The sequence below is a fragment of the Phoca vitulina genome, unplaced genomic scaffold (genome assembly GCF_004348235.1).
Source record: "Phoca vitulina isolate PV1807 unplaced genomic scaffold, GSC_HSeal_1.0 scaffold51, whole genome shotgun sequence".
Lineage (NCBI taxonomy): Eukaryota > Metazoa > Chordata > Mammalia > Carnivora > Phocidae > Phoca > Phoca vitulina.
In genome coordinates, this window is record NW_022589754.1 from 9,775,991 (window position 1) to 9,789,927 (window position 13,937).

General features: G+C 39.4%; 1 long non-coding RNA gene across 2 annotated transcripts in view; it reads left to right on the forward strand.

Annotated features, from left to right (window-relative positions):
• Nucleotides 1-6,306: 6,306 nt before the first annotated feature.
• LOC116621882 overlaps nt 6,307-13,937 on the forward strand; it is a 125,254-nt gene continuing 117,623 nt past the window's right edge. Inside the window, exons 1-2 of one of the 2 annotated variants that reach the window (XR_004297483.1) lie at nt 6,307-6,622; nt 11,887-11,967. This is a non-coding gene — a long non-coding RNA (uncharacterized LOC116621882). The remainder of the gene's footprint in view (nt 6,623-11,886; nt 11,968-13,937) is intronic. The other variant, XR_004297482.1, reaches the window with a different exon arrangement.

The window sequence follows — 13,937 nt, forward strand, 5'->3', positions numbered from 1 at the left end:
GGCAGTTGAAAAAAGCCAAAGCTCCCAGTCAACACAATTAAATTCGTATGTAAAATTGCTTAGAGATGGGACAGAGAAGAGAGAATTAAATGAGTGTATTTTTGAGGCCTTCCTGAAAATGCCTTTGTGCTGCCCTGCTTGAAAATTTGGTTGCATTTTGGTGGCCATTATTGTGCTGCTAATGTCTGGGCTGGGTTCAGTGGGCCCATGGCTTGTCCCAGCAACCTCTTAATTGACTTCTGCCAGGTTTGGTGCAAGGTGTTGGGTGCTGGGACATCAGACTAAGTATTGCTATTTGTAGTTCTGTATGTGTCCGGAACTGGAGTGGGTCAGGTTCATGAGCCCTCAGAGTTTACAGTAAGAATAAGGCCTGTCAGGCATCATTCTGCCTACCAGAGGAAAGAATTGAACTAACATTGACTGAATACTTAATATTTAATTTCAGTTCAGATCAAAACATGCCTATGGAGTATCTCCCATGTGCTTGGCATTTTATAAGGCATCACAGATTCATCTTACAGTAGAGGAGACAATAGGTAAAGAAGTAACTGTAAATAAATAATCCAAGGTGATATGTTATATAATAAAGTTCTGTATAGTGATCTATGAGTTTACAAACGAAAGAACAATAAATTCTGTTTGGAGGTTCAGAACAAGCTTCATTGAGGAACTGACATTGGATTGAGCTCTCATGGATGAATGTACTAAGCACTGTACTCGGTGCTTTAGGAGACTAATTATTACTCAGGATGATTTTGGTTACAAAGTACAGAAAACCCAACTTAAACTGGCTGAAACAAACCAGGGGCTTATTGGCTTATGTAACGAGAAAGTATAGAGGTAGGACACGCTTTAAGCATGGTTTAGTCATGACTTTGCTTCTTTTCTTTATGATTCTCTTGACTCTGCCCTCTTCTGTATGTTGGCTTTGTCCTCAGGCTGGTTTCCCTTATGGTTACAAAAGGGAAACCAGTGGCAATGAGGGCTGATGCTTCTTCTTTTATGTCCAGTGACATAATGAGCTTTGTTTCTCACACTATAACACAAAAGTGAACCTTAGTGGTTCAGGACAGGTAAAATTTAGGGTAAGATCATAGTAAGCATGGGAGGTCTCCCAAAAATTAGTTAAAGGCAGTTGAACAGTTCTTTTTTGTTTAATTCTTGTTTTTTAAATGATGTCCCTTGGAGAGCTTAGGTGGCTCAGTTGGTTGAGCATCCGACCTTTTTTTTTATTATGTTATATTAATCACCATACATTATATCATTAGTTTTTGATGTAGTGTTCCATGATTCATTGTTTGCGTATAACACCCAGTGCTCCATTCAGTACGTGCCCTCTTTAATACCCATCACCAGGCTAACCCATCCTCCCACCACCCCTCTAGAACCCTCAGTTTATTTCTCCATAGTTTCTCATGGTTCGTCTCCCCCTCCGATTCCCCCCCTTCATTTTTCCCTTTTTGCTATCTTCTTCTTCTCTTTTTTTTAACATATAATGTATTATTTGTTTCAGAGGTACAGGTCTGTGATTCAACAGTTTTACACAATTCACAGCACTCACCATAGCACATACCCTCTCCAATGTCATCCGACTCTTGATTTCAGATCAGGTTCATGATCTCAGGGTCGTGAGACTGAGCCCTGTGTTGGGCTCTGCTCTAGATGTGGAGCCTGCTTAAGATTCTCTCTCTCTCTCTCCCTCTGCCCCTCCCCCTCACTTGTGCATGCACACATGCACATGCGTGCTCTCTCTTTTTCTTTCTCTCAAAAAAAGAAAAATCTTAAAAAAATAAATAAATGACATCCCTTTTCCTATGCCTCTTATGTGTCTTGATTTACAGACTACATTCTGGACTTCAGAATAGTAATACTATTTCTATAACACAAAGGTCACTTGTCCTATCAAGGCATTCTTCACAGCCTGCATATGCAATGAGAGTAGTGGACAAAGTTAATTATGGGAAGGAAGTGTTGCAGATGGTTTCTGAGCAATCTCTGAAGTCTGCCACATATAGGTTCTCAACTCTGCTTTGCCATCACTTAGCTGGGTGCCTTGGACAAATTAATTCATCTCTTGGAGCCTTAGTTTCTTTATCTATAAAATGGAAACAATATTAAGACCTACCTCATAAGGTTTGAAATAATCCATGTAACATATATAGCAGAAGTTCCCCAAGTTTCTTGGTTCACTGTGCCTTTCCTGTGTCAGTAATTGTTTTCACGGCATCCCCAAGCCAAAAGAAGTATTTAACACTTCTGTTTATTAAGTAAGTACAAAAAACTTAATAGTAGTAGTTCATGCTCTGCCCGACAGATGTCGCTGTGTTTCCCTCAAAAAAGTAAAATACAGTACCTCTGTGAATTGGCTATGGTACCCTGGTGTGCCTTGGTGCACAGTTTGGGAATAGAACATTGCCAGGCACACAGTTGGTGCTAAGTACATGGTATTTATTATTATTATAAAATATCTGCGATTGTTATTAGAAGGGGCTTGGGTACCAAAGAGGATGCTGACCTAGTAGTTTTTTTTTTTTTTTTTTTAAAGATTTTATTTATTTATTTGACAGAGAGAGAGAGGGAACACAAGCAAAGGGAGTGGGACAGGGAGAAGCAGGCTTCCCACAGAGCAGGGAGCCCGATGCGGGGCTCGATCCCAGGACTCTGGGATCATGACCCGAGCTGAAGGCAGACGCTTAACGGCTGAGCCACCCAGGCGCCCCTGACCTAGTAGTTTGACTCAGATGTTGAATATCCCTGCAGAGGGATGCTTCCCTTTTTGGTAGTAATCTCTTCTAGTCTCAGGTTTTTTCTAAGTCAGCACCAAGTCACCCTAGCTTGAGAGGGGAGAGTAATTTCTATGTGCATAGAGAAGAAAACTTCATTCTCAAAGGAAGTGCCCTTTCCTAGCTTCTAGTGATTTCTAGTAAAAAATCACCATTTCTGTATGTTAGATAAAAAAAAAAAATACTTTCCTATGTTTCTGCTTGGCCTCTCCTACTCTCCTTTTCCTTCTCTTCCTCCTCTACCTCTCTTCATATTCCTTTCAGCCAGTGTCTGAGACTTGGTCCCATCCCCATCATGATGAGGGGAGGCTGGATACTTAGTTCAGGAAAAAATGATTGGTTGAACTCTGTTTTGAATCTCTGCTTGGCCTGTGAGCCAGTAAGAATAGTGGGTACTGATAGTTCATTCTTGTACACCTCTTTCCTTTCCCCTGAGGGAGCATAGGAAAACAATTTAAACAGAGAGACTCCGGAAGGTGGCCTGTGGGCTTGGAGACCCTTGAGAAGCTGAGGGGTGTAAATAAAGGCAAGGGCTGTGCTGAATTTCCAACTCTTAGCAATTGAGGCCCATGAGGGATCTTTGACATTTTCCTAGAGGCTAGAGCTGACTTTAGTTCTATTTGGTTGTTTAGATTCACTGAAGGGAATCTGATGTCGGAGGTATAAGAAGGAATAGAATAGCAGACCTGTCCATGTACTGTTGACTCTGGGCCTCCTTGGGGCTGGCCAGCAGAGGTCGGGAGCGGCTGGCTGGCTTTTAGCCCCGGCCAGCCGGCGGCGTTTGCTTTGGCCGTTGGGGGAAAGAGCACTTTGTGGAAAGCCAGCCTTCCCAGCCAAGGGCCTATTTTCGTCTTGAATCTGTTGAGTCCAGCCTGAAATCTAGGTCCAGGATCAACAGAGGCCATGGAAAATGGGACTGGATGCCTGGCAGCCAGAACTGTGGGCTTTGTCTTCCTGACCAGGGCATTCTGCCCTGAGCCTATGAAGGTAGGAATGATGGGGACTGGGGTCCTTGTGGTATCAGGGCCAGAAAGAGCTTACTGCTCTTTGCATGGTCATTGAAGCCCAGGATTGGCTGTAAAAATCACTAGGCCTCATCCCTTCCCAGGTCATCCAGTCTAGGAAGGTGGAGGTGTGACTAGAGCTGACATAGCTCTCAAAGTGCCTGAGCTCCCATAAATGGGGGCCTCCACACACTGAGGGACCACTAGACAACTGGATCAATATCCTTACCAACCAACAATATACCATGGGAACACAGAGAGGTATCAGTTAGGTTCCCTTTTTTTCTGAGATCTCAAGGTCTTCCTGGGGAAACAAACCATTTTCACAAAAAGGTACTTTTAGTACTAGACAGGGTAGAGCGAGGCTCATGTGAGTAGCACAAAGAAGTGCTAAAAGAGTTCCGAGGAGGGCAAGAGTGCTAGGAGAGATATGGGTTTAGTTGGGTCCCGAAAAGTAACTAAGAATGAGATAAAGAGTTTTCTTATGCTCCGAAGGCAGAAATCCTTTGAAACTGGACTCAAAATATATCTTTGATTTACCGTAGAATCCTGGTCTCCAACCAGATTATATTCAGACTAGGATACCTGTACTGAGATGGTTCTGAACCTGCGTGACCAAAATGATGTGAACTTCTCAGACACTACAACTTGTCTAGAGCTGGAAGAAAATTGGAGTGATGTCTGGAGGCATGAATCATATTTCTCAAGTTCTTCCTTTATCTTGCTGCTCAACTGTTTCCCAACCTGAAACCCAATACTAGCTCTTCCATTGCTTTCAGGATGGCCAAGCAACTGTATTTGGCATTCAAGGCCTTTCACACTCTGATCCTAACCTTCCCTTCTAGCTGTTCTCTCATTCTTTTTGGAGACTCTCAGCAATTTCATATAGGCTAAATCACCTTCTTATCCCCGGAAGCCCATGAGAAGTGGCTTAAAGTTATTTGTGGCTCAGAAGACTTTGGTACCAGTCCCCATCATCTCTTTGAGAATTTGGGATTTTTTGTGAGGTCTCTTTATTCTCTTTCATATCTAACATTATCATTACATTCTTACTTAATCAGAGTCCTATTAAAAACTGATTCTTTGTTGCTGTAGATCAGGAGTCAGCACACTTATTCTGTAAAAGGCCAGATAGTAAATATTTTAGGCTCTGAGAGCCATAGTGTCTTGGATGCAGCTACTCAACTCTGCCATGGTAGCAGGAAAGCAGCCATAGATAATGTGTAAATAAATGAACATGGCTGTGTTCCAACAAAACTTTATTTATGGTATGAAATTTGAATTTCATCTAATTTTTCAAATGTCACAAAATATTTTTCTTTTGATTTTTTTCAACCATTTAAAAATGTAGAAACCATTCTTAGCTCACACTCTTCACAAAATAGGTGATGGTTGGATATGGCCGGCAAGCCCTAGTTTGCTAACCTCCACTCTAGAAGACAGAACTTAGAATACTGGGTGTATTTTATGGGGGAGTGAGTTTGGCTCAAAAATTTAAAAAAGGATCAGAATTATAGGAATATGTAATAAATTCCCTAGGAAGTTAAACCTACTCATTTTTCACTGAAGACATTAAAGCACCGCTGATTAGGGATGTCATAGGAGGACTCAAAGATTTTGTGGGGGCTTGGACTTGGTGTTTTCTAAGTCTATAGGACTGTGCTTTTGTGAGTTTTTCTTCCTCCACATAACCATCATTTCCCAACTACTTGCTGTCTTCCTTTAATTTTTGAAAGTCTGTGTGGTTGTCTCCCAGTTTTCCCCACCTAGCATTTGATGATACTGTTTTAATTTGCTCCCCATCTTTTTCATATGTGTGCATATTCTTTCCCTTCCAGAAACCCAGGAGTTAATGTCAAGAGGGCAGAGTTCATTAGGCAGCAGCTGTACTGTTGCCTAGAAACCATCAAGGGCAGCTGCAAATTACTGCAGGGGCCTTTTGGGGAAGATGGTCTGACCCAACCATCAGGGCAGAGTAAAGAGCAAAAGAGATAATACATGTAAATGCCCTTTATTTATTACAAAAACAGAGTCCGATTCTGTTTTACAGACTATCATATCCTTTTTTACTTTACTAAAAGGAATCTAAATTTGCTTCAAGAAATTTCAGCTTCTTTTTTGCTCCCCTCCCTTCCACAGTGGTTTGATCCTGCTTCTTAGAACAACATCCCCTTTCTGCCACTTCACAGTAGTCTGATCCTGTCTCACAGACTACTAGGCCCTTTATGTTCTTACTTTTCCTTCTCCTTTTTTTTATCCCTATCCCGGAGTGGTTTGATAACACCTTCTAAAAAAGCATCCCTGTTTTGCTCCCTATAGATCTCAGTGGTTTGATCCTGTCTGGAGAACATCAGCATCTTTTCTCCTGTCTTACACCAATAATTCGATCCTACGTCATTGAGCATCAGTTTCTTTTAGCTCCTCCCCCGGGGTCTACAGTGGTTTGATCCTACCTCACAGACTATTAGGTCCTCTCTGATTCCCCCTCTAGCATCACCACCACAAATGGTATGGTCCTTAGCATCAGGTCTTTTTTGTATCCCACACTGGTCTTCGAAGCAGATTGAAGCTGCTTCATCTCATTCCTGATTCAAGTTGATCCCTTCAGTGGCTCGTTCTTGCATTAGCAACGTAAAACTTGCCCAAATGGGTTTAAAGTGGTTAGAACTTGCTCATGACCAGTTCAAATCTTTTCTCATAAGGAAAAATCAGTTCTGACCAGTTCAAATCTATTTTGACCAGTTTAAACTAATTCTGCAGAGCTGGAGCCTGAGGTCGGTAAACTCAGGAAGATGGCTGAAGACGATGCTGACTCGAGCCAAAGCAAGGAATCAGGTACTTACAGAAGTTGAAACTGGGCTGAGAACTAGGAAAGAAAATAGATCAAATGAGAGAGGAAAATATAGGAGCAAGGGTTGGTTGAGGAAAGCTCAAAGGAGATTAGTTGCACCCAAACCTATTTTTTTTGAAAGGTGAGAGGCCATTTTGAGGAGGTAATGCAGGATTTGGGGCTCTGCCTTTGTATGTCTGGGAATCAGTATGGAAGCTGATACCATCTAGCAGCCCCATCCAGCTGGAGCTGAGACTGGGTTATATGTGTCCCCAGTGATACCTGGTTCTGCTATTCTTTGTGTTTGGCCTCATCTCAAGTTGCAATTATTAGGGTCCCAAACCAGAAATGACAACATTCCCACCCCTTTAACTGCAGATGGTCATGACGCTTTTTAGCTCTTTAAGGATGCTATTTAAGTTAGAAGAAGGGATTGGTAAACCTTGAGGAAAAAAGCAATTATAGTGGGTAAATCATTAAGTGAATAACTCAGTTAATTAGAATTGAGTTGAGGACTATACCTTGCAATTTTTCAGAGAGATGTGTAAGAGAAGATGGTAGGTTGAGAACAGTATCTAATCTTTTGCCTGTGGGACTGGTTATCTATCTCTTTATTGCTGACTGAAGTAAAAATTGGCCTGCGTTTTCTGGATTTCTCCCAGGTGGTTGTCCTGTCCTTTGCGAGGACTGTAGTAGGTATTGAAAGAAATGGAGGCCGGAAAATGGAATTTTTATAGATAGTAGAATTTCTAATTTGTGCAAAATTTCTGCAGTGGGACAGTGGGCAGAGGCCAGATGCTTTGATGATGAGTGACAGAATGCTGCAAGATTGAGGGTGGGGCTGGGGCTCTGGTTTGGTGCAGGATGTCTCAACATCTTTTTTGCAGATGGATGAGGCTTTATGGCTGTTTACCTGTAAGGTGAAAAAAGGAAGGATTCTTGGAATGGCATAGTAACTTAGCTGACTGGGAGGGAAATTGATCCTTTTGTGAAAGAATTTGGCTTAGGATCCTGTAATTTGAAAGATGTCTTTTAGGAAGATGGATTCAATTAGCCACTGCCTGTTTTTTGACATGGAAGAAAGGAGGCCATTTTAGTCAAGGAAGTTGAATGGCACTTCCAAATGTCAAGGTAGAAAAAAAAATCAAAAGATTTGGAGTCAGATAATCCAGGCTTTAAATCCTGTTTCTGCTATTTGCTATATGGGCCTTGAGCAAATTCTTTAACCTCCCAAAGACTTACTTTCCTCATTTGTGAAATAAAGTTAATATCATCTGTCCTAAAAGAAAAGGAACCTTAGAGTTTAATGCCTTTTGGAGCAAAATAGCTGCCATTCAACATTTTTGTATGATTAAACTAAATTGTATAATGGGTTATTTTTATGTATGCATGGGGAAATAAACATAATTTAGCTTGATAAAGACAGTTTTAAAAAAAATCTTTCAACAATGTTAAACCCAAATGAAGCTAAACTACAAAGTACAACATAGATGTCAGAAATTATTATTTTTATAATAATATGTTGATGATCATTAAAGTGACACTCAGAAAATCCACATTGTAAAATGGCTTCCAGTGTTTCAGACCCATAGATATCTCTGGATCCAGATTCAGTTCCTACTTTATCCTGGACTTGTGGCCACTAGAAGCCCTGAGATGTGGTATGCACCATCATCATAAACTGTGATGACACAGGTGGGGGATAAGAGATGGAGGAATCATGTCAGAGATATAGGTGATAGGTTTGGCCTGATATAAAAGGGTGGGGTGTAACAAACTGTCCTTCAACCACAAACATCTTGAAATTATTTATTGCAAGGCAAACCTGGATTACTTCACCTGGATTCTGTCACCCTCCCTGAAAACAGCAGGATCAGTCAAAGGAACAATAGGAAGGACAATAATGTGGACCTTCATGAATGTGGAAATCCTGATTCTGCCATTCATAGGTGATGGGGATGGGAGCCAGATCAGGCAGTAGAGCTTGAGCTGGAAAAAAACATTAAATTTCAATATATTTTTGGCCATAATGGCTCCATTAGGGAGCTGTGTCCTGTATTCAGATTTGTGGGCTCGAAATGTGGCCTTTTTTGTTAAGGTCATTTGACTAATAGATGCCAGTACGTGATAGTTACAGTCAGTGTACCTGTATTACTGCAAGGTGCATGATAAAGATTTTTATTTTTATGACATCCTGGTTAACAAGATGGAGAAAACATGAGCTGTAACATTGTTCCTTTAGTTGGAATCTGAAAGTTTTTTTTTAAGTATACTATTTACTGAGCACTTACTATATACCAAGCATTTTGCTAAGTATTTTATGCATTAATCATTTAATCCTGACAACAGCCTTATGATCTATGTGTAATTAGCTCTATCATACAGATGGGAAAACCATTTTCAAAGGGCACTAATAATTAATTGTATGTTTCTCTGGAGCAGAAATTCTTGAGAAGAGCGTGTAGAGTGAAAGGGAGGATTAGGGCACATTTTCTGAGGGGTTTAGTAGAATCACCTGGATGAAAGTTTTTCCAAACCACATAGGCCTTCCTCCCATTATAGTACTTCCCTTAGAAGTACTATAGAAAGCCTGCCCCCCTTGGGTATTTCGGATGTATTGTGAGTTACTATGATTGATGTGAACGGGTGATAGGAAAGGCCCTAAGGTGTGTTGAAGGCAGGAAAAAGGTTGAGCTTCAATATTGCGAAGAGAGATCCTTGGTGGTAAGCTGTAGGGCTTTGTACCTGGTTCTGTCTTGGTTTCAGCATTTTAATTAATGACTGGATGGAGATGTAGAAAAGTATGTTCATCAAATTTTAAGAAAGAACTGGAGTGGGAGGGGAAGTATATATACTGGGTACCAGAACCAGGAATCCAAGAAAAATTTACTAGACTGTAAAGATGGTTCAAAAACTACAAAATTAATCTGATAGGAATAAATTTGACGTCTTACATAAATTTAATAAAATTAAAAAGAATAGTAATTCTATAGGATGGGTATATGTTTAATATGACTGCCAGGAAAGTTAATGCAAACTCAGTCTACATTAATAGTAGTAGAGAGTCTACAATGAAAGAGGTAATTATTCCACTCTTTTCTAGGTTTGTATGAACTACACCTCAAGTATTGTGCTTAGTAATGGTGGCTATCTTTTAAAGAGGGACAAAGAAAAAATAGAGGTTAAGAAAAGAAGCTTGAAGGGTGAAGCAGGACATGATTGCTGTCTTTCAGTATCTGCAAGGCTGTCATAAGAAAGAGGATTTTATCTGTACAATGTGACCCCAAGGGACAGAATTAGGATTGTTAGGTGAAAGTTATGGCCGAGTTGACTGAAGATGAAATGGGCTGTGCTGGAAGGACATGAGTTCCCTATCATAGGGAATGTTTAAGCTGAGACTAGCTGACTACTTGTTAGGGATTTAAGTTTTGTTACAAAACCTCAAATGCAGCCTTATTGCTACAGTTCAGTAGATTCAGAGAATTGCCATGAACATTTCTTGAATGTTGTCTGGTTGATGGAGGGGGTGGTGATCAGAAAGGAGAGGTATAGGATAGCCCTGATAATAACCATTTAATCCAAGGAAAACCTGAGGTTAGTTGGTGTGGCTCAGCCAAGGATGATACTGAAGGAATAAAAGCACTTACTAATACCGTGTACGGCGCCTGGTGCTTTTACACACATTATTTCTTAATTTTCACAACAATCAGGTGAATTATATATAATTAGCATTTCTTTTACAAATGAGAAAAAGGAGGCTCAGAAAGGTTAAGTGACTTGCCCAAGTTCATGCAGCTAGTAAGTGACTTTGGGGGAGCATATCAGAACCCTGTGCAGGGAAAGATGCGACAGAATTTCTACTTATTACCTGATCACTTCTCCAGTTGAGTAAAGAGTTGGTATTGCCAGAGGCAAGTCAGAACTGTGTGGACAAGTGCGTAATGCTGGGCTGGGTGCCTGGAGTAGATGAGAATATCATAAAGATATATGATCAGCCTTTAGTCCAGCAGGTCCTGGAGGATGGTGTTGGAATGCAACTGAGCTATTACACAGGCTAAATGGCATGACTGTTTATTCATGATGTCTGTACCTTATACGGAGCAGAATGGCACAGCTGTCAAAGGACATAAAGATCTTCAAAGTCCAGACAAGCCTATCTATCTATTTTGAAGAACAGAAAACTGTAGTCCGGAGAGGGGAAGGACTTTTCAAACCTGTTCCACTTAATGATTTTGCTCCTGATATTGCCAAGGAACTTATTTTTAAAAATGTAGTTTAGCAAATTTGGGATTAGAGCTTCTTAGAGCAGATTTGTTTTTCAGAAAGGACCAACTCTTCTGTGAAATGTGCTACTCTGTTTCAGAGCTACACTATAGATATGTAATGTTCTGGTTTCTACCCCCCACCCCCAGTATTATAGAAATCAGCGTCATAGAAGTTAAAAGAGCATAAGCTTTAGAATCAGATAGGTTGGATTTAATTCCTTTAATGGAACCCATGGGAAATTCTTTAGTTTCTTTGAGACTCAGATTCATTATCTATGAAAATGGTAGAATAATATTTCGATTTTAACCATGTGGAGTTTGAGGTGTTTGTGAAAAATCCAGGTGGAGAGATTAAGGAATGGCTGAAGCTCAGGAGAATGACTGGATCTAGAGATACAGATTTGAGAACCAACAGCCAAAAGGAAGGTACATAAAGCCACATGCATGGATGACATTGCCTAGCCGAGGGATTTTTTCCACTTGATGACTCTTTAGCTATTTGAAGTTGACAGTCATGTAATCCCAATTATTCAATTCTCTAGGCATGACATCCCTAGATCAAAGATATTTCTGAATGTCTTGAATTCCAGCCTCTTCATCAGCCAAATTGTCCTTTTGAGGTCATATCATATTTTGGTTTTATCAGTCTTGAGATGTGGTGTTCTAAAACTAACATAGTACTCCTGGTATGGTATGGAGTAAGAACAAGACCCTTAACTTCTTCATTTTATATACTATACATTTTTGGTGACTCTGGTGCAGGTTGTCCTTGACAGTACCCTGAGAAATACTGTCCTATGGCATAGAGAGAACTGCATTTGAACCATTCTAGTCCTTGGCATTGACTTGACTTCTAGCTCCCTGCCTGGTCTTGCCTCACTGCAGAATGCAAGCATGAAGTGATTGTGGGATATCACCAGCCCCATCTCATTTCTTGATATCCAACAATTCGATTTAGTGGAAAAGGTAAAACTTCTTCCCCTTGCTTTTTCATTTTTTTAAAGCTTCTTAGGTACTCTGGAACTGGCTTACCTGTGTTTAGAAGGGCACTTCATTGGGAGCCAGAATGACAGAGGGCCCAAAAGGTAAGGTTCATTGACTGGTGATTAGTGGCTTCTTACCTAACCCCCCTCCCAGATTTAATATACCATCGACCAAACTAACTTTCAGGTATATTAAACAGTTTTATGCAAAATATTAAAGACTTAAAAAATAGAAGAAAATGTAGGTGAATAAATTACTTCCTCTTTGCATATGCTTAAAATAATATATGATGTCATGAAGGAAGTGATTATATATTTTCATATATAAAAATGAAAACCTCTGTAAATCTAAAACATGAAAAACATTGAAATACAAATGATAAATTGGAAAACTGCAACAAATATGACAATTGCAGTTGATACTCATTTGTAGATTCTATTCATTTACTCACTAAAATTTATTGGTAATCCTGAAATCAAGACCTGTGGTGCTTTTGTGGTCATTTGTGGATATACACAGTGGCAACATTTGAATTGCCTGATGTGCACATTCCTAGCTGAAGTCCAACAAGGTGATTCTCTGTCTTTTTGTTTTAGCTCTCATACTGTAAATAAGTGTACTTTTCACAGTCTATTTAGTGCCAAGTTTTTCACATTTTTGTGCTTTTTCTTGGTGATTTTTTTTCAAAGATTTTATTTATTTAAGAAAGAGAGATATTGAGAGAGAGCATGGTGGGGGAAGGAGAAACAGGCTCCTTGCCAAGCAGGGAGCCAGATATGGGGCTGGATCCCAGGACCCTGGAATCATGACCTGAACCAAAGGCAAATGCTTAACTGACTGAATCACCCAGGCCCCCTTTTTCTTGGTGATTTTGCTGTTTAAATGTCCCAAAAGTGTGGTGCTGAAGTGCTGTATAGTGTTCTCGAGCACAAGAAGGCTGTGATGTGCCTTACAGAGAGAATGCATATGTTAGATTACCTTAGTTCAGGCATGGGTTACAGTGGTATTGGCTGTGAGTTCAATGTTAATGAATCAACAATGCATGTTAAATAAAGTGTTTCTAAACAGAAACACATATAAACAATGTATGTATCGATTTATTGACAAAAATGTTGTGACCGAGTCTCACAGGAACCTAACTCTGTATTTCCCCAGGAACAATGGTTCAGGATTTACTAATTTAGTGTTTGTAGTGATTTTTATAAAACATAACTACTGTGAATAATAAGAAATGACTGTACATAATTATGATTACTATACAGCATGCTAAATGTATCAAAATGAATGTAAATTGATAAAGAAAGAGCAAGATCCCAGTCCAAAAAAATGGGCAAAGGAAATATGTAGGTAATTTGCAGAACAGGGAAAACAAACTATGTATATTAACATTATTGAAAAAAACTCTTCCATTTTACTAGTAGTAACCAAGGAAATCAAATTGAAGCAATAATGGCATGTCATTTTTTTGTTGCCTATCAGATTAGGAAAAATAGGAAAGATAATACTCTATGCTGGTGAGAGTGCAGTGATATAGTCATTCTTGTATTCTGTGAGTGGATTAAAATGATATGTCATTTGGGGAAGTAGTTTGATGATACATTTCAACAGCTCTAAAAATCTTATTATCTTACAACTCAGAAATTAAACTTTTAAGAATTTTCCTGAGGAAATAGAGATTCAGATAAAGATTTATGTACCTTCAGTATAACATTTGTAAAAATGAGAATGGGAATGAATATCGAAATGTCCAAGAATAGGGGAATGGATATGTTGTGGATAGAAACAGGATAGAAAACTTAAAAAACTATTAAAAATATTTTTAAAGAAAAGTTAATGAAATGGTAAAATATTCATGATTTAATTGATGTAAGTATATTATGAAATACATGATAAAATTAAATTATGCTGAAATTATATATACAAAAGCCAAATCAACCTTAATTATTTCATTAAGTTTATTTAAGAGTAAAGCAGATTTTATTGTATGTGTCTTCAGTTTTTAACTACAAACTAGGAATGGAGGGAGTCGCCTTACCTGCTGCCTGGTAACCATCATTTTAACCTTATTCAG